The sequence below is a fragment of the Nilaparvata lugens genome, chromosome 8 (genome assembly GCF_014356525.2).
Source record: "Nilaparvata lugens isolate BPH chromosome 8, ASM1435652v1, whole genome shotgun sequence".
Taxonomy (NCBI): Eukaryota; Metazoa; Arthropoda; class Insecta; order Hemiptera; family Delphacidae; genus Nilaparvata; species Nilaparvata lugens.
Window position 1 is genome coordinate 35,747,535 of NC_052511.1, and position 21,741 is coordinate 35,769,275.

The following is a 21,741-nucleotide window of genomic DNA, read 5'->3' on the forward strand; positions in this document are numbered from 1 at the left end:
TAAAAGTAATCGCTCATGCATAAATTATTTGATAGCAAGGAAATATTATTTGAACTGATTGGAGATACAATTGGATTACAAGATATTAGTGTTAAAAGTAATCGCTCATGCATAAATTATTTGATAGCAAGAAAATATTATTTGAACTGATTAGAGATACAATTGAATTACAAGATATTAGTGTTGGCAGATTCTGCAATTACTCACTTTGAGATTGTGTAGTGAATCTATTGATCAAGTTCTCTAGTATGATTTGACAAATCTGATCTGATGATAATCTGAAACAAATAAGACACTTATCAAATATTTTTCAACAGAAACGTGCTGCAGTGGAGAACAAGTCATCACTTGTCACCCTGATGAAGGAAGTGCAGAGGGCAGAGGAGGATGAGAGGAGGGAGATGGACTCTGTTCAACTCATCAATCAGCCTGCACCCAAACCCTGGGTGCCACTGAGAGAGTTGAAAGAGGATGTACCCTACCCCATTATCAGCGCAAGGGAGCATACCAATAAACACGGTCGGTGTGTAATTTTAAAAATAAGGAATGCAGGAAGCAAATCTACCTCAAAGATTTGCTTCCTGCATTAGCAGAGAAAAAATAGAACATTTTAACATCAACTGTAAAAATTATGTGTTGGTAGTAACACATAAGTCGGTAAATTGGTCGGATATAAAAATTGTTAAAGCTTAACAATTTTTATATCTGTATACATATGACCTATGTGTTACGAATTGTATGTATGTGTGAATAGTTGAATAAAATGTGTGCATATTTGATAAAAAATTGTTTTCAATTCTTACCTGTTGTTGACGATGTTGATAAGTTCGTAATGAATATCACACAGAAGAAATGGTTCAGCTGCTCTGTTGTGAATGATAATTTAAATAAGGTGAGCAGCTCTTTTATAGTTTGTTGTGAGCATGCTCAGTAGAGTTACCGCTAGAGGCACACAGCTGTGCAGGCAAGCGCTCGCCCCCTCCTTCTCGTGCTCCCACAGATGTGGGTGGGCGCACCTCCCCCTTTTCAAATCACATTCACCTTTTCAGATTCTTATCTATATTCTTATCATTCAAGCAATGTTATAAGCACATAGCAATCTGATACATGCATAAATCTTGTAAAAGGTTGACATATTATGAGAGAGAGTGAACGATATGTTGTTTCAGTCTACACCTCTGTGATTGATTGTATAAACACTTGTGTGAGAGAGAGAAGTACAGACCTATAGTTTTCACCCTAGACATTTTTGACTATATCGATAAATCTTGAAAAAGGTTGTTTGAAGTAACTTTAACGACTAAACACTTGTCACATAAATCGATTTTTTCATGTAACGGTTTTCGATGTAGGAGTTAATGGGGTTAGCAAGGGACCTCACAGGGAGCAGAGTAATATGGATTCACTTTAATCTGTCACCAAGGGAATTTTTCCCTCTCATCTATACTGGGAGAGAATTTCTCAATTGATTCTTATCTCCTTTCGGAAAGGGTGCGGGAAAGAGATGTCATGAGTAAAAGAAGGAGATCTCTATCTCTTGAGCCTGTCATCAATCCATTGGAGCGAAATGGATTCACTTCAATTTGTCACTATAGCATTAGATGTAGAAATATGAATTCACTTTAATTTGACACCAAAGGAATTTCTCAAAGTGAGTCTGCCATCATAGCAATATGGATGCACTTCAATTTGTCAGTATAGCATTAGATGTAGAAATATGAATTCACTTTAATTTGACACCAAAGGAATTTTTCCCTCTCAAGAGATTTTTTCCCCCACATCTTTAGGATTCACCTCAATCTGTCAGCATAGCATTAGATGTAGAAATATGGATTCACTTCAATTTGACAGTAGACAGAGGGAATTTTTCCTCCTAAAAGGGAAATTTTTTTTCCCTCACCTGGAGAGAGAGAGAGAGAGATATCTTACCCCCCTCACCACCACTGGACAGGGGGAAGGGGAAATCTATTTTTAGAACACCCCCCGCCCTACAGGCGGGGGGAAGGGGAGGAGGGATGGACGAGGGGGGAGAGGGGGGAGGGGGATCTCGAGCAAAAAAGTCAGTCTTTTCCCACTAATCTCCTCTACTTAGGTTTACTGTACTATATAGTAAATCAAAAAATCAATGATAACTCCTGAACTAGAGGTGCTCAAAACGTGGAAACCTGTACAAGAGTAGAGGTCTATGAGAAGCTACTCTCAGCAGAAATTGACGTTTTGAGCCATCACATTTCTCAAGTAATTCCCACTCATAATATATGTTATCAACTGCACAAAATCTTAAATTACTCCTTGAAAAATATCATCTCAAAAGTTTCCTCCAAGAGTTGACAACCATTCTGAATTCATACCTCTCCCTCACACTTTCTTTTTTTACGGTTAAGTGCTGAAGGGGAGGGTATCCTAGATACCCTCTCTGAGAATGTACTTCTTAGGGTCCAAACTTCACCGTTTCATGTGGAAACATTACAGTAGTACCTTAACTTTTGCATTTTTCATCATTATTCTTGCTCAATATTATTGTAGAACTCATCAGTTTAATATGATTCACCGTGTCATTTTACCGCTACTGGTATTTATTTTTAACGCTAGAACGTAAGTTGAATTATGTTTTGTTAAACACATGAATAAAGGAATCTGAATCTGAATCTCAGTCCCTCCTTTATTCTCACCTATTTCCTCTTCCTTAATCAGTGATCTTCCTCTACTAAGTCATCTCTCTCATCCTCTTTCCTTACCAACATACAGTAGTATATCATATCTCTGACGCTCTCTCTTTTTCACCTTTATCCTTCTATCCACCGTTCTCCACAATCCTCCTTCCTCTCACAGAACCCCTCAATCTTCTCTCTTCTCCTTCTTCCATCTCTCTTTCTCTCACAGTACCATTTCCTTCTATCCTCCTGTATCTCACAGCACCCCCTCAATCACCACTCCTCTCCTTCATCCATCACCATCTCCTTCTCTCTCACACTCTCAAACATATATCTCACTTTCTCTCTCTCCATCTGCAAGAGAATGAAGCGATCCCGTCCGAATATTCGCTCAGCTCCCCATGGATCGGTTGACTGTAGTGAGGTCCACGTTATAATGACAGTGGATAAAGATAGGAGAATAGCAATGCCGATTCTCTGCATTGATTAATTATATTTCTACACTGTCAAAAACATAATTGGCATTGTTGTGGACCTAGAAAAGGATAGTACCACCGGCTTTGTCGAATAATAGACAAGGATACCAATTCCAAAGTTGAGCAAATACTGTCATTATAACGTGGACCTCACTATAGCTGCAATTCTATTGGAAAAACATCAACGAGCCACCTCGAGTCAGCTCCTTGCATCATGTGAGCGAGCAGCTGTATTACATACACCGGGAATGGTTCATGGTTCACTTTAGCAAACCAAATGGAATGTTGCGCTATGAATAAAATACGCGACGAAAGCCGTCTTTGATTCCAATCTCTGGCAGAGATGTAAGGCAAAAGGTCCGCGAATGTTTGTTGCAGAATGTTTCCATTACCACAAATCCCAGGGACAAGTTGCAAAGGTATCAGCTGCTGCTACTCCACAACACTGACTATAGTGAGGTCGACGTTATAATGGCAGTGGAGAAAGATAGCAAAACAACGTTGCCGATCCTCCGTCTTGCCGTACCTTGCCTTCTATAAACGGTAGCTAATACAGGTTTATTGATATAATATCAACTGTCAATTCTTGTTTAAAATGATCAATTATAATTATTAATTATGGGAAAGAGGGTGAAGGAAGAAATAGGAGATTTGAATTTACAAAAGTGTACTTCATTGGAGAAACTCATGGAGTATCTGGGAGGGGAAGAAAGATAAGAAGTAAAACAATAAAGAAGGAGCGTGATAAAACATAGATAGGAAGAGAAAAGGAACATTAATAGTGGGAAAGGGATAGAGAGAAGTAATGAACGGATGAATAATTATAGGTGAGAAGCTGAGGAGTGTTGTATGATTGAAAACAAAAAAATTATGAGAAAAGGGGAGAGAAGAAATATTACTAGTAGTTCTGTGAATAGTAGACCTTGCGCAGTTATAAACCACAGCCTCCTCTTATACTGTCCATCAGAGTAAATCTTGTCTGTATGTCGTGTCGGCGAGATATCGTTGTGAAAACGGCTAATGGCTGTTGGGGTTGGTGTATCAAAAAAGCAAACATCAAAATCTAATCTCCTTCAAGACATACTGGCAACAGGACAGCCCGAGCACAAAGCAAAGAAAGTTTGAGAGACAATTAAATACTATGTTATTTTAGTTATTAATTGCATGCGTTATTGCACGCAATCAATAGTTCATTTAATAGTGCATAAAAATTGTATTCAATGAGGCATGCAATTTATAATCTACACAGCAGCTGATTTTTTACCAAGTTACATTGAGATATTGAATTACATGCGTCATGGCATGCAATTCATAATCAACTTAACAGCTGATTTATAATGAATAATTCTAAAGTCTGATTTTTACTCTAATATTGGCGTATGAAGGAGGCTCCTTTTTCCTTTTATATTATCCTTGAAATGAAAAATTTCCAAAAACCTTGTATAAAATCTATTACCAAGTTTCGCCGTAAATGCAAGAGAAATGCCAAACTGTCGACTCAAATCTTAGACCTCACTTCGCTCGATCAATTATCAATTCTGCATTGTTAGAAAACGATCTGGCAACAGAGCGAAGCGAGAAAGAGATAGCGCTATTTGCTTTGTTAAATGATTATCACGTACACCCTGAGTAGCTTCAGAGGTGGGTGATTGATACCCAGGTGTTGCTCCTGGATGACTTCGCTCAGTCGTAATGTGGGCGGGGAAAGGAGGCAAGTCGAAGTTCCTCTTCCTTCTTCTTTGTCCCTCAGCTGGCGTGAACAGCACCTCCTGGTGCTTCTGACGGCGTGAAGGTCGCTCTCTTCTCTGATGACACCACTTTGATGTAATTTTGTATCGGCCTTATGGCCTCGGTTCCGCTCCAGTGGAGTAGGAAAAGGAAGGACAGAAAGGATAGGGACGGCAGACAACGGTCCGCTGTGCCCTGGGGAGAAGGAAGAATAGGGACGGCAGACAACGGTCCGCTGTGCCCTGGGGAGAAGGAAGAATAGGGACGGCAGACAACGGTCCGCTGTGCCCTGGGGAGAAGGAAGAATAGGGACGGCAGACAACGGTCCGCTGTGCCCTGGGGAGAAGGAAGAATAGGGACGGCAGACAACGGTCCGCTGTGCCCTGGGGAAATGGGAGGACAGGGACGGCAGACAACGGTCCGCTGTGCCCTAGGGAGATGGGAGGACAGGGACGGCAGACAACGGTCCGCTGTGCCCTGGGGGAATGGGAGGTCAGGGATGGCAGACAACGGTCCGCTGTGCCCTGGGGAAATGGGAGGACAGGGACGGCAGACAACGGTCCGCTGTGCCCTGAGGAAATGGGAGGATAGGGACGGCAGACAACGGTCCGCTGTGCCCTAGGTGGATGGGAGGACAGGGACGGCAGACAACGGTCCGCTGTGCCCTAGGGAGATGGGAGGTCAGGGACGGCAGACAACGGTCCGCTGTGCCCTGGGGAAATGGGAGGACAGGGACGGCAGACAACGGTCCGCTGTGCCCTGGGGAAATGGGAGGACAGGGACGGCAGACAACGGTCCGCTGTGCCCTAGGGTGATGGGAGGTCAGGGACGGCAGACAACGGTCCGCTGTGCCCTGGGGAAATGGGAGGACAGGGACGGCAGACAACGGTCCGCTGTGCCCTAGGGAGATGGGAGGTCAGGGACGGCAGACAACGGTCCGCTGTGCCCTGGGGAAATGGGAGGACAGGGACGGCAGACAACGGTCCGCTGTGCCCTAGGGAGATGGGAGGTCAGGGACGGCAGACAACGGTCCGCTGTGCCCTGGGGGAATGGGAGGACAGGGACGGCAGACAACGGTCCGCTGTGCCCTGGGGAAATGGGAGGACAGGGACGGCAGACAACGGTCCGCTGTGCCCTAGGGTGATGGGAGGTCAGGGACGGCAGACAACGGTCCGCTGTGCCCTGGGGAAATGGGAGGACAGGGACGGCAGACAACGGTCCGCTGTGCCCTAGGGAGATGGGAGGTCAGGGACGGCAGACAACGGTCCGCTGTGCCCTGGGGAAATGGGAGGACAGGACGGCAGACAACGGTCCGCTGTGCCCTAGGGAGATGGGAGGTCAGGGACGGCAGACAACGGTCCGCTGTGCCCTGGGGAAATGGGAGGACAGGGACGGCAGACAACGGTCCGCTGTGCCCTAGGTGGATGGGAGGACAGGGACGTACGGCAGCCAACGGGCCGCTGTACCAGGGCAGGAGGTCGGGGACGTACGGCAGCCAACGGGCCGCTGTACCAGGAGCAGGAAGGTTGTGAGCGGAATGCTGTGGTCTGGGGCTCGTCCGGCCTTTAAATACTCCCCCAAAGTGGAGGGGATGGAGTTGAGCCGCCGCCAGAGGCGGTGGAAATCGTCTTGATGCGCGGAAGATGGTGCGCCATCGGTACCTCCCTTATCTCCGCGGTCGGCTAGCATTGCTGATAGCCGAGCGTCTTTCAATAATATTATTTATTATTTTCTCGTCACAATTTCACTTTGTGACACCCCACTCCTACTTGGGGGGGGGGGGGGTGTTCGGAGCCCTCTATGGCACCACCTTAAAAGGCGTGAGCCATCTAGGCATCACCTTAAGAGGTGTACACCTCCCAGGCATCACCTTTAGAGGTGTATGCCACTCACTATGATCATCATCTAAACCCGGTTCACAGGTACATATTTACATCGTCCATCTGGAAATTGGACTTTTATGCGTGGTCGACCTGCTCTTTTGCGCTTGCCTGGTGTTGTGTTGCGGTGGCACAGCACCAGATCCATATTTTTAGATGGGCCTGGTCTGGGATCCTGTGGGACTATCTGCTCTGTGTTGACCGTGAGACTAACATCTGACTCGACACGAGCTGGAATTCGCCTCACTGTGACCTCAACCGTCTCTTTGCTATTTAAGGGTGACTCTGATCCTTTCACTATCACCCTCTTTTTTGTCATGTGAAGCGGGGGTGTCAGTTGGTCTGTGGAGGCTGGTATCTCACCTCGAGTTATCCTCTCCATTTCGACTGCTGGGTTAGATTCCGACTTGCCATGAGGTGGCATTCGTTCCATCCTAACTTTCTCAGAGTTCAAAGTCTTTGCTCTGACAGTTGGAGCATAAATCGCGGCCTGTCGTTCAGAGTCGCTCATTCCATCACAGTGATCAACTATGTCATCCCAGGATTCTTGCCTTGGAATATATGACATCTCTGCCTTTCTATCAATCAAGGCATTGGGTTCGACTCTGTTCAAACCAAACTGCATGAATATCCTTTTGTCGCGATCCTTGTTGTCCTGAGATTCGGATTGTACAGCTGATATTGTTGGGACTTTTGTCATCCTACTCCCCGATAAGGGTGATCGCAACATAATTGGCTGTCTTGAAGGATTTAATTGGGGAGGATCCCACTCCACCTCTCTTGTGAATGTGTGAATATTCACTCTGTTTTTACGCATAAATTCCATGCCTAATAGCAGATCTTGTTCAAGTCCTTCCATTATAGATGCCACTAGTGGAACTGTGATTTGTTCTATGGTCACATTAGTAGTCACTTTCCCATTTAACGGGGTTGACCGTCCATCAGCTAATATCGCGCGGTGACGTGCTGGTTCTTTCCGTATCATCCCTATTTCTTGGAGGACTTTATACACCTCATTACTCATATAATTAGCTTCGGCACCGGTATCCAGCAATGCCTGACACTTCTTACCGCCGATTGTCACGGTAATAAATATTCTGTTGTCCCTTGATGACTCTTCAATTACAGGAATCCTCTGTGCCATTTGCATCACTGCTGTCTTGTTCAGAGTTTTATTCTCCTTTTGAATATCACAGACACATTTCAGTGCTCTCTTTCCGCACCTTTTACATGGTGGGATTTCGGGACAGCATGATCTCCAGTGCCCCGGTTTCTTGTATTGCCAACACACGGGTTCAGACTCGCTAAGAGAGGGTCTGTTACTTCTAGTGGCTATCACTGTCCCGACCTTGAGTCCTGTAATCTTTTTTGTGTCCTCAGTCTTGTGAACTCTCGAGTTCTGTCTATTCTGTTTCTCCTCTGCTTTTATTTGTTCATACTCCCTCGCGAATTTTTCCAATTCGTCAATACTATGAACATCCGATTGCCGAATATACAATTTGTACCTTGGGAGGAGATTCTTATACACTCTCTGTAATTTATTTTCGTCTGTGAAACCTCCTCGTCGCCTCATGAGTGTCAGTACATCTTCGAGAAATTCGTCAAACAATTCACCTTCCCTTTGCTTCCTTGCCTGAATTAGATTCTCGAGGTCCTCCTCATAGGTAAGTGGGTAGTAGCGTGATCTGAAATCTGTCACAAAATTGTCCCATGATTTCCACTGGTCACGACGATTACGCATCCATAGAGTAGCTTTACCAACCAGTAATTCAGGCAGTGCGACTAGTAGCTGGTTGCCAGTGAGCCCATAGGCTTGTTGTAGCTCGTCTAGCCTTTCCAAGAAGCTGGGAGCATCTGATTGGCCATCGAATGACAGTCTCCAGCTTCTTACCTTGTCACATACCGACCCTGGATCCATGAGGGGGTTTGTGTGAATATTGGTTGTAACCTCAGTATGGGTACCTGTCACCAAGTGTTTAGTTTCCCCACTGCTTCCGCTCATTATGCCGGGTCTTGGGCTGGGATCACGTACAGCCATCTTCTTATGTTGTTCTACTAACAACCTTCTCAACTCAGCAAGTGTTCCAGATGACACTATGCCCCAATCTTGTAGAAGATTGAACGCTTCTTCCTTTTTCAATTTATAGATCCAGGAAACTCTGGGGTCGGCTATCACCTCGGGGTTTACGTCCTCAACTGACTGATCCTCTGTCAGCTCCTGATGTCGAGCATCTGAATCAGACTCGCCCTGTTCACTCATGATGATTCTTACTTCGTTGCCTCGTGCCCTAAGTGCGGGCGCCAATCTATCACGTACACCCTGAGTAGCTTCAGAGGTGGGTGATTGATACCCAGGTGTTGCTCCTGGATGACTTCGCTCAGTCGTAATGTGGGCGGGGAAAGGAGGCAAGTCGAAGTTCCTCTTCCTTCTTCTTTGTCCCTCAGCTGGCGTGAACAGCACCTCCTGGTGCTTCTGACGGCGTGAAGGTCGCTCTCTTCTCTGATGACACCACTTTGATGTAATTTTGTATCGGCCTTATGGCCTCGGTTCCGCTCCAGTGGAGTAGGAAAAGGAAGGACAGAAAGGATAGGGACGGCAGACAACGGTCCGCTGTGCCCTGGGGAGAAGGAAGAATAGGGACGGCAGACAACGGTCCGCTGTGCCCTGGGGAGAAGGAAGAATAGGGACGGCAGACAACGGTCCGCTGTGCCCTGGGGAGAAGGAAGAATAGGGACGGCAGACAACGGTCCGCTGTGCCCTGGGGAGAAGGAAGAATAGGGACGGCAGACAACGGTCCGCTGTGCCCTGGGGAAATGGGAGGACAGGGACGGCAGACAACGGTCCGCTGTGCCCTAGGGAGATGGGAGGACAGGGACGGCAGACAACGGTCCGCTGTGCCCTGGGGGAATGGGAGGTCAGGGATGGCAGACAACGGTCCGCTGTGCCCTGGGGAAATGGAGGACAGGGACGGCAGACAACGGTCCGCTGTGCCCTGAGGAAATGGGAGGATAGGGACGGCAGACAACGGTCCGCTGTGCCCTAGGGTGATGGGAGGTCAGGGACGGCAGACAACGGTCCGCTGTGCCCTAGGGAGATGGGAGGTCAGGGACGGCAGACAACGGTCCGCTGTGCCCTGGGGAAATGGGAGGACAGGGACGGCAGACAACGGTCCGCTGTGCCCTGGGGAAATGGGAGGACAGGGACGGCAGACAACGGTCCGCTGTGCCCTAGGGTGATGGGAGGTCAGGGACGGCAGACAACGGTCCGCTGTGCCCTGGGGGAATGGGAGGACAGGGACGGCAGACAACGGTCCGCTGTGCCCTAGGGAGATGGGAGGTCAGGGACGGCAGACAACGGTCCGCTGTGCCCTGGGGAAATGGGAGGACAGGGACGGCAGACAACGGTCCGCTGTGCCCTAGGGAGATGGGAGGTCAGGGACGGCAGACAACGGTCCGCTGTGCCCTGGGGAAATGGGAGGACAGGGACGGCAGACAACGGTCCGCTGTGCCCTAGGTGGATGGGAGGACAGGGACGTACGGCAGCCAACGGGCCGCTGTACCAGGGCAGGAGGTCGGGGACGTACGGCAGCCAACGGGCCGCTGTACCAGGAGCAGGAAGGTTGTGAGCGGAATGCTGTGGTCTGGGGCTCGTCCGGCCTTTAAATACTCCCCCAAAGTGGAGGGGATGGAGTTGAGCCGCCGCCAGAGGCGGTGGAAATCGTCTTGATGCGCGGAAGATGGTGCGCCATCGGTACCTCCCTTATCTCCGCGGTCGGCTAGCATTGCTGATAGCCGAGCGTCTTTCAATAATATTATTTATTATTTTCTCGTCACAATTTCACTTTGTGACATGATAGACAAGGATAGCAATACCATTGCTAATCAAACACTGCCATTATAACGTGGACTACAATAGACAATATAGATTTGAACTGGAAATAGGTATTTGTGGTAATGGGGATTGGAAAACTTGCATTTACAATAATAATATAATAATTAGTGATCTACGTTATGACAGTAGAGAAAGAACGAAGAACAGCGTTACCGATTCTCTGCCTTGACACTGCCTTTTATGGACGATAGAAGCCGATACTGGTATATTTTTGATGATGTTATTGTTTGAATCAAGTGAAGTCGAAATATTTCATTACAGCAGCTAATTGATAGCATCAATTCCCATTACAAATGTAAATGATAGACTGAATCACAATATTACAAGCAAGAAGTCATTACAATAAAAATAAAACGTGAAAATATACTTATTTCCATAATAATAGAAGTAAAACACAGTCATAAGACATAATCATATGACTAGTTCCCTCATAAGAATAGTTGCTAAGCAAGCATATTGTCAACTACGTCATAGAACTCTTATATTTTAATGAAGAATCAATCTGATGCAATAGTAACTGTTCATCTGTGTTATCGGAAGAGCACGTTAAATTGTCGGTCCCGGCTGAAGTATTACAGTCGTAAGGCCTATTGACGGCTCAAATTATATATTCAGGCGGTGGGACCTTCTCACAAGGGATCCCCCACCAACAAAAGCCATACGAATTTACTTTTCTTTTTATTCTTGTTTAACATAATCATTATATATTTTATTCACCAAGAAAATATATTTTTCAATGATTCAATAATGAATTTCTATAAGTAGGATTGAATATTATGTTGATTAATCACATTCCTACATTATTGAAAAATGATCTATCAACGTTGTGAAGCGCGCTAGAAAAGTGTAGCGCTATCTTCTTTGTCGAATGATGGATAAGAATAGCAGAACAAATGTTAATCAATTTCTGCCATTATAACGTGACCTCACTACAGTTATCATTGAATTAGTCTACGAGGTCAAATCACAGAATATACAGAATGGAAACTTGTAATCAATCGCCTATCTAACCAATGCTTTTTACATGACCACAATACTAAACACGTCACGTGACCTTGGGAAGTTCCAATCCTGGTCTTCTGATTGGCTCGTAGCAGTGAACCAGATCAATTGATCCGGATCATTAGAGTGATCCGAACCTACCATCAATACTATTACAATGCGGCGCTTCCTAACAAGATGGCGGATTTTAGCGTCAGGGTACTAGCCAAGTTTCCGTACTGTATGTATACTGTGGACAAATGTAGCTTGTCATGGAATAATATTACAACAATTCATACTCAATCAGCTGTTTTCAGAATAGCAACAGATCAACAGCTGATTAGTTACAAAACTCCAAGGAAACAAGCCCTGATGATGAATATAATGATAACTTGAAAAGCGTGGGTTCAATGGAACTGGAACAAAGGATCCTTGATGATATCCGTGGTTGGATTCACTACATACTGTCAGAATTCCTTATTTTTTAGATATTTATTTATTTTATTTATTTATTTACAATGCAAATGACACTAATGTAATAACATTGAAAGATAAAATAATAAGGTAGTCCTTGTGCTATTTTTCTTCCAAATTTATAGGTGACAAAGTCCAAGATAAGGTTAGAATTTCACTTGTACAATTTTTATAAAATTATGGTTCAAAATAAACATTAAAACTATAAATTTTGAATTTAGATGGCTTAAATTGATAAATTAATTAGAGATATTCCACTCAATCACCACATTTAACGAATAATATTGAGTTATTTAACAAAATTTGGAACTATTCAAGAAACACAAACTCGTAAACACTAAAGCTCAGCTTATATATTACATCAATGCTTCCTATTCGAGCAATTCTGACCAGTGAGTTTAAATTCAAGGAAACAGAATCAAAAAACTATGTATGCAGACGACTTAGTAATAATTCAGAAAAATGAAGATTCCTTACAAAAATCAGTTTTCATGTTGGACAGAGTTGCTGAAAATCACAATTTGAGAATATCAGTTATAAAAACAAAATCCATGGCATTCAAAGGAAAATATCCAATTAGAACCAAAATAGAATTGAACGGAAAATTAATAGAACAAGTGAAAAATTTCAACTATCTTGGTAATGATGTAATATGATACAGATATTGATGTATGAAATAAAATTTCAAAGTTTCAGAAAATATGTGGCACTATACATAGAAACCTCAAAAATAAATCAAGACAAGAAACCAGAATAAAGTTCTATAATACCATTGCAGTTCCGACTCTCCTATATGGAAGTGAGAATTGGATTCACACACGTAGAATGAACAGTCGAATTCAAGCTGCAGAAATGAGGTTTCTAAGCAGTGTATTTGGCTGCACTAGAGTTGATAGAATAAGAAACACTGATATATGACAGGGTTTATTGGTTGCTCCTCTACGTGAAAGAATTATTCAAAATAGACGCAACTGGTGCAGTCATTTGGATAGAATGCCACCTGGAAGAATTCCCGTTGTAGTCCAAAACTATAGACCTACAGGAAAAAGAGATGTAGGGAGACCAAGAAAGAGATGGGTACCGGAACAGGTTCATTAATAATCCTAATCCCTGAAGTGAAGATGATGATGAGAATCAAAAAACCTTCATGATAAATAGAGTTAGTCATATGTATGGGAACCTCTCAATAAGTTGGAGACTGTTGTGGGTATAATACTGTATCTTTCAGGATAAGCTATTGGTCGAATATTCTACCTTTTGACATAAAACTGACTTTCAACCCCTCATAAGAGGGTGACTTAGGGGTTGTATCTCGAATATTTTAAATGTGAACACACATTGTGTGGTACATCATTTCAAAGGCCTTTTCAAAACAAAAAAGATGGCATTGATGGAAATGGTCTATGATACTTGTATCCAAAATGGCGACTAATTGAAGTTTTAGTTTTAATAGAAATGAGGAGTTGTAACTCAAATATTTTGAAAACCCATTGTGTTGTACATCAGTTTTTAAGGCCTTTTCAAAACGAGAAAGATGACATCAATAAAGATGTTCTATAATACTTTTATCCAAAATGGCGGCTGATTGAACTTTATCAATTATTTCTTAAAAAACTAAAACTTCAATCAGCTACCATTTCGGATAAAAGTATCATAGAACATTTTTATAGATGTCATCTTTCTTGTTTGAGAAAGGCCTTTAAAGTGATGCACCACACAATGGGTGTTAACATTTAAAATAGTTAAGTTACAACCCCTCATTTCCTTAAAACTTAAACTTCAATCAGCCACCATTTTAGATTCAAGTATCATAGAACACTTTTATCGATGCCATCTTTCTAGCTTTATAAAGGCATTGCAGATGATGTATCACACAATGGGTGTTTACATTTAAAATATTCGAGTTACAACCCCTAAGTCACCCCCTTATAAGGGGTTGAAATTCAGTTGTACGTCAAAAGGTAGATTATTCGACCAATAACTTATCCTGAAAGTTACAGTATTATATCTACAACAGTCTTCAATTTATTGAAGGGTTCCCATACATATGACTCACTCTGTATAATCATAGAGAAACAATAGCATAAGTAGATATCCCATGGTATAGGGCGTTTATGTCGCAACTTTTACTGATATCTCAAGCCGATAGGTAATGTAATTCTTTCCCGTGAAGCTGTGTGACACTGGTAGTCTCTCAAATGGTGCCGTTCATACACTCCCTCCCCAACAGAACAGTAAAATTCGACAATGATCAACAGTAATCGGCTTGAGATAACAGTAAAAGTTTCGACAAAAATGCCCTATACCATGGGATATCTACTTACGCTATTGTTTCTCTATGGTATAATATAGTGAGGTTTACTTTAAACTGTCAAGATTTTCTAAACATACAATCAATGCTTCTTATTAGAACAATCATGACCGTTGAGAGTAAATTCAAGAATGAAACCATCCTTGATGATATTTATAGTTTACTTCTGAGATACACTTCAAACTGTCAGCAACCCCCTATGCATATAATCAATGCTTCTCATTTGAACAACTATGACGATTGAAAGTAGATTCAAGTCAACAGAATCAAACAATCCTTCAAGATATTATTCCTGCACCGAAAATCAAGTGACGAAGCAATGGTGATTTCATAGCCTCAAAATAGGTTAACTTTGAAGAACATTGACATTTTATCGGCATTTTTGGAGAGAAATAGTATAGGATCAGCTTAGGTTTTCCTCCAATGTCATAATATTATATTATGATTACAGTGTTTTTTGCAATGAATGAGTAAATACATATATACTTTTTTATGTATTAGAACACGACATGCAGTCAATTATTATCAATTATTATATATCTACCTTTTAGTTTTACTAATTTTTAGTCATTAATTATAACTGGCTGTTTCTGCAGCCAATTATTTGTTTTTCTGCTTATAATATCAACATTTACTCATATCTTTTTTTCAATCTGTATTTTTCTCAATTTAGTTTAATATAATATCAATTTTTATAATTTAGTTTATCGATTTTAAATTCAGCGAACTACGCCAGGCCCTCACAAACACAGGCTTTTGCCTACATGTGAGTCTCTCATAACGTAAGGGTATATATAAATGTACTGTAACTGTACTGTATTATTTGTAAATTGTGAGAATAAAATTTGATTTGATTTGATTTGATTTGATTAAGTAAGTAATTAAAAACTTTTACTTACTGACGGAAGTACTTTCAATCGTCTAGCTGTTGAAAATGATCGCTAGACGATCGAAAGTACTTCAGCCAGTAAGTAAAAGTTTTTAATTATTTACTTAATATTTGACTGCATGTCGTGTTTAAATACATAAAAAGTGTGTTAATACAAAGTAGCTCGGAATGGATCAAGAAACCATCACCTTTAAATACATATATAGTGAGATCAACTCCAAACTGTCAGAATTCCATATACATAACCAATGCAACAACCCTTTACATTCGTAAAAGTAAATTCGTATGGCTTTTGTTGGTGGGGAGTCCCTTGCGGGAAGGTCCCACCGCCTGAATATATAATTTAAGCCGTCAATGGGCCTTACGACTGTCATACTTCAGCCGGGACCGACAGTTTTACATTCGTAATGCTTCCCTTTCAAACACTGCTGACCGTTTAGAGTGAAACTCACTGAGTTTGGGCTGAGTAGAAAATTAGGGGCAGAATCTCAACCTGCTCGTGTATTGGTGATGAGTTTATGAGGAAATCCGCTGGAGGTCTCTGTTTGGTTCGTTAGGATTGTTACAAGGTGCTTCATGATCGTAGGTACGTACTATTACAATTCCCCTGGCGCTATGATCACTGCTTTGTGTCCTATCAATGCCCTAATAGACCAGAAACTGTGTACTGCTCTCCGCTGTTTCTTCCTCACAACCACTCTCTCTCCCCCGCACTCTCTCACTATCAGTTATTTTCTCCCCGTTACCTATTGTTTATCCTATATTAATATTGTTCGACGTTTTCTGTTTTTCATTTTTCTTTTCTCATCCTTCCTTTCTCCCTCTTATCTACTTACCTTGCTTATTATCTTTCCACTGTTTCTTCCTCTTTTAATCTTCTTCTTCTCTCTCACTTTCAATGCACTTTTTGTCATTATCTTTTATACTTTATCATTTGTTCCACTTTTCCTGTTTTTCATCTACCTCTTTTCATCCTTCCTTTCTCACTGTTATCCACTTCTCAAGTTTATCATCTCTTTTATCTTGCTGATCTTCTCGTTTATGCCAGGGAATCTATATTCCACGTTTCTCCTACTCTTTCAATCTAATACATTCTATTGCCTTGTATATTCGCTTATACGTTCATTCTTTTTTATACCGTTTTCTCATTTCCTTGTTTACTCATGTGATTTTTCTCTTTTACTTATCGTCCTTTCTTTTTTTCCCTATCCCTGCCTATCAACTCTTCTCCTCTCACTTCCTTTCTCGTTCAATCTAAATTTATCTCGTTTGACTATTTTTTCTTCTATCAATTTTCTACAACTGTGAATGATAACTACCATCCTTCAACTTCAGATTCTAATTATTTTTTCTCCTTTTCTTCTGTTGTTGGGAGGCTAATCGAACGAGTTGGGTCAAAAAGAGGTTCAACAAGAAGGTCCAACATCCGACTAACCTTTGTTTCCCATCGACTGGAGTTGGAGAATTAGTCGGACCGTAAGTGATGAAACAATCCGAATAGTAGTTCTACCAGTGGTCTAACAAGTTAGACACCAATAGGACTACTAGTTGGCTAGTAGTGAATGGCCTACATCATCAACTCTTCTTCACTGTTGTCTTCTATCTCATTTCCTCTACTAATCTTTTTCTTCTTATCTTCATCACATTTACAACCTATCATCTTCTTCTACCTCCCTCTTCTATCTCATATTTCACCTTTCTCTCGCATTCTCTTTTCACCAGTCCTCCACTACCTTCCTATTCATCCACCTCAATCCCATATTCACTTCTGAATATTCCATGTCACTTCCTCTATTCTTTCTCCTTTTCTCTATTCTTCACCTTCCACCACTCTTCCATCTTCTACCTTGCTCTCCTTATCATCATCCTCTTCCACTTACGATTGAACTATATGGCTTTCTCAAATCACTCATTCATTTTCTCCTTTCTCCTTCACCTCCTCTTCTCTCCAATATTCCACCGTCCATTTCTTCTCTTGATCCTCTCTCATCAGCCTTTCCACCACATTTCTCTTCAATCCGCGTAGTTCTCTCAGCAAGTAGAGGCCTACTGCTAGGCCTACAAGCAAGCTAGAGTGCAACCAAGTCTATAGTGTGGTCCATATTATAATGGCAGTGGATGAAGATAGAAGAATAGCGATGCTGATTCTCTGCATTAATTGATTATATTTCTACACTGTCAAAAACATAACTGTCATCGTTGTGGACCTATAAAAGGATAGTACCACCGGCTTTGTCGAATGATAGACAAGGATAGCAAAACCAAAGTTGATCAAATACTGTCATTATAACTTGGACCTCACTATAGCGACTCAAAGCCTTATAACTCAGCGTTCCGGTTCGAGTGCTCAAGCTAGACTGCTCTAGACAGACTGCTCACACAATCATTATGAGTCCTTTGGGAGTCATCTCTGTACTGTTCCTCTCTCTCCTACTCTTCTCCTTCTCCTCCTTCTCACTCATTACCCCCCATTTTCCCTCTCCTCCTTATCCTTCACACTGTTCAACTACCCATCCAGTTCACCACCCCTTCAACAATAGTTTGAATTCTCATCTACTCAACCTGCCATAGTACTTGTACTCACTGTAACTTTATCGTTCATTTCTCAATAATATATTGTTTCCACTGTTTTTTTTTCGATTTGATCGTTCGCTTTTTTTGTTCTGCTCATTCACGTTTCTTGCCTCCTCTTCTTCTGTTTTCCTTATTAGTTCTTCCTCTCTATCAACTTGTCTCAAAATTCAATTTCCTCTCTGACTCTTCTCCATAGGTGAGGGGGTCATTAGGCTTCTTCTTCTGCTTCTTGTTCTTCTTGCTGGTGTAGGTCTTGTTCTTCTTGTTCTTGCTCTTGTTCTTGTTCTTGTTCTTGTTCTTGTTCTTGTTCTTGTTCTTGTTCTTGCTCTTGCTCTTGCTATTGCTCTTGCTCTTGCTCTTGCTCTTGCTCTTGCTCTTGCTCTTGCTCTTGCTCTTGCTCTTGCTCTTGCTCTTGCTCTTGCTCTTGTTCTTGTTCTTATTCTTGTTCTTTTTCTTGTTCTTCTTCTTCTTCCTCTTCTTCTTCTTCTTCTTCTTCTTCTTCTCCTTCTTCTTCTTCTTCTTCTTCTCCTCCTTCTCCTTCTTCTCCTCCTTCTCCTTCTCCTTCTCCTTCACCTTCTTCTTCTTCTTCCTCTCCTTCTTCTTCTACATCATCATCTTCTCCTTCTCCTTCATCTCCTTCTCTTTCTCCTTCTTCTTCTTCTCCTTCTTCTTCTACATCATCATCTTCTCCTTCTCCTTCTTCTCCTTCTTGTCCTACCTCTCCTTCATCACTCACTTTATCTTCTTCACCTTGTTCCATCCTCATATTTTATTTTTCCCTCTTCTTCTCCTTCTCACATTTCATTTATTATCCTCTCCCTTCTATTCCTTCTCACATACTACTCGACCCTTGCTTAGTACCCCCTTTATCATCCCACTTGGTCATAGTACACCTCCACCTTCCTCTTCACTCCTTCCCCACTCCCATCCACTCGCTACCTCCGCATGCTTTCCTTCTTGTACCTATATTTCGAATTCCCCCTCTGCACATCATCTCTCTCGGTTCCAGTTCACTTCCGTTTCTCATCCTTATTTGCCTTTCTGTCACCCTTCCTAGTATGGATTCAACCCTTCCTCAACCACGTTAAAGACCCCCCCACTTACCACGTAATGAACTCACTCCTAACTAAGAATCAACAGTTGACCTAAAGCTCGAACAAACTAACTCAACAGAGCGTTTAATTGTGGCCTATTTGTAGAGGAATAGATCTAGTTTGGATTCTATTGCATTTCCATTTTGCTCCTTGATACTACCCGATTATTCAAATTAAAATTAATGTATGCGAAGCATTTTACAATCATATTATGCGTGTGAGTTCCTATCATTTTTTTTCAATTGATGTGATAGTATAAGAAAGAATAGAAAAGGCGGTTGGCTCCATTTTATCCAATTATTACATTCTCTGCTTATTCATATTCTCTCTGGACAGTATTCTCGAGACAAGTCCTAATAGAGATAAATTTGATTCAAATTATAGATATAGATTTTGACAGATGAATAAATATTGGATCTTCTCTATTCTATAATTTTGATTAAGTCGTCACATATTCAAAAATACTCTATGCTATGGAACACGCATACACATACATTCTATAATATAGTGAGGTCCACGTTATGATGGCAGTGGAGAAAGATAAAAGAAAAACTTTGCCAAACCTCTGTCTTGTCAATGCCTTCTATAGACGGTAGTTGATACAGGTTTATTGATGTGATATAAACGGATCATTCTCGTTTAAAATAATCAATTATATTTTATTGAGGGAACATTATAATTTCATAATGAATTTTCATTATTGAGATAAAATATTTTGTTAATTAATTGTTAATTCTACAGATGGAAATTACTGAAATATTGCAAATATTCAAATGCAAATGAATAAATTATTATTATTAAACAAAAATACGAATTAAATGCTGTAATTCACCCCGAAGACTTCTGCTAGTAGCGCTAATCGAATTTCCATCTAGCTGTTTACCCTGTTGTCAATATTTGCTGTAGCATAAGTCTTCGGGGTGAATAACATAATTTAATTTGGATTTTCGTTTGAAAATAATAATTAATTTTTAATCCTACATTATTGAAAGACGATCTTGCAACAGAGCAAAGCGAGAAAGAGATAGCGCTAACCGCTTTGTTGAATGATAGACAAGGATAGCAGTACCATTGCTCATCAAACACTGTCATAATACGTGGACCTCACTTTAAGAGTTCTCTGTGATACATTGAACTTCATTGAATTTGTGGTATAGATTCTTAGTTAAACATACATCTCAAGGTGCATTTTCGTTTATGCGTAAATTTCCGCAGTCGACGAGGGCAAGCATTGTTAACATTCATGTTGTCTAAATCTCAAGTGTGCTAAAACAGCTGATCAAAAAACTTTCCATTATTTTGTTCATTATTCAAGAATAAAGATATTTCTAATAATATCAACATATTGCCATTTGAAAGTATAAAAAAAATATAAACTCAAGAAACCCCCATTGAATCATAAAATTGAACATAATATTTTAGGTTATGTAGACAAATTGAAATCCACCCAATCTGAGATCCTCACATTGTCGTGGTCGACGACGACATTTACGCACAAACGAAAACCCAGATTTTACAAACATCTTCCACTGTAGATGCTATACTGTATATATACACATATATCCCAAGCTATTTATTATTTATTTATCATTTATTTATTGGATATAGCGAACAATACAATAGTTAGAAAAGAGAAAATCTGGTGTGGCGCACTCACACAACTTTCCTTGCCGTTATGAAAATTGATCACCTGACGCTAGTGTTCCCGCGCATCTCAAGTCTACTATTCAAAGATTTGAGCCAGCTGCAGACACACATGAGGTCTGCTATCTCTTCATAGTGAATGATTCAATAGAATCAACGATAATTTGCAATTGAATAATCATATTTTCTCAAATTTAAAGCTTATTTTCAATTTTAGGTGAAAATGTTACTGAACATTAATTGTAGAGATTTTCATGCTCAATCTACTCCACTCGATTTTTTTTTTTGTTTAAATTGCATTTGAAGCCTGATAATTGGGAATCTAAAATCGTACTTTGCATTGATGGGGCGGAGCTCCTGAAATTTTTACAGATATGGGACTTGTGGCAGTTGATAGTGCTTATTGATGACTATTTTAGGTATGAATTTGATCAAAATCGTTGGAGCCGTTTCCGAGAAAATCACGAAAAACCCTGTTTTTGACAACATTCTCGCCATTTTAGCCGCCATCTTGAATTGCATTTGATCGAAATTGTTCGTGTCGGGTCCTTATAGTGAAAGGACCTTAAGTTCCAAATTTCAAGTCATTCCGTTAATTGGGAGATGAGATATCGTGTACACAGACGCACATACACTCATACACACACACACACACACACCACACACACACACACACACATACAGACCAATACCCAAAAACCAGTTTTTTGGACTCAGGGGACCTTGAAACGTATAGAAATTTAGAAATTGGGGTACCATTTTTTTTCGAAAGCAATACTTTCCTTACCTATGGTAATAGGGCAAGGAAAGTAAAAACAGGCTACTGCCCAGAACTTCTTCTACTCCTCCTTCTATAGATAGTAAGTCACAAATACACATATACTGTACAGTACACATACACGCACAAACACATTCTCGAAACGAAATAATGGAAATTCATTTCCAACTGTACGAAGCAATATAGCATGGCGGTGCCGCGACGCTTTATTACAGTTTGATAATATTCTTTCAGTGGAGGATAGCTGTGGTTATTATAGCATCCCGAGGCTAGCATTGCTGATAGCCGAGCGTCTTTCAATAATATTATTTATTATTTTCTCGTCACAATTTTACTTTGTGACACCCCACTCCTACTTGGGGGGGG

The 21,741-nt window shown here is 41.4% G+C and overlaps 1 protein-coding gene across 1 annotated transcript in view; it reads left to right on the plus strand.

The window, feature by feature from the left end:
* The window catches only part of LOC111055944, an 86,727-nt gene that overhangs the window by 22,773 nt on the left and 42,213 nt on the right, over nt 1-21,741 (plus strand). The window lies entirely within an intron of this gene.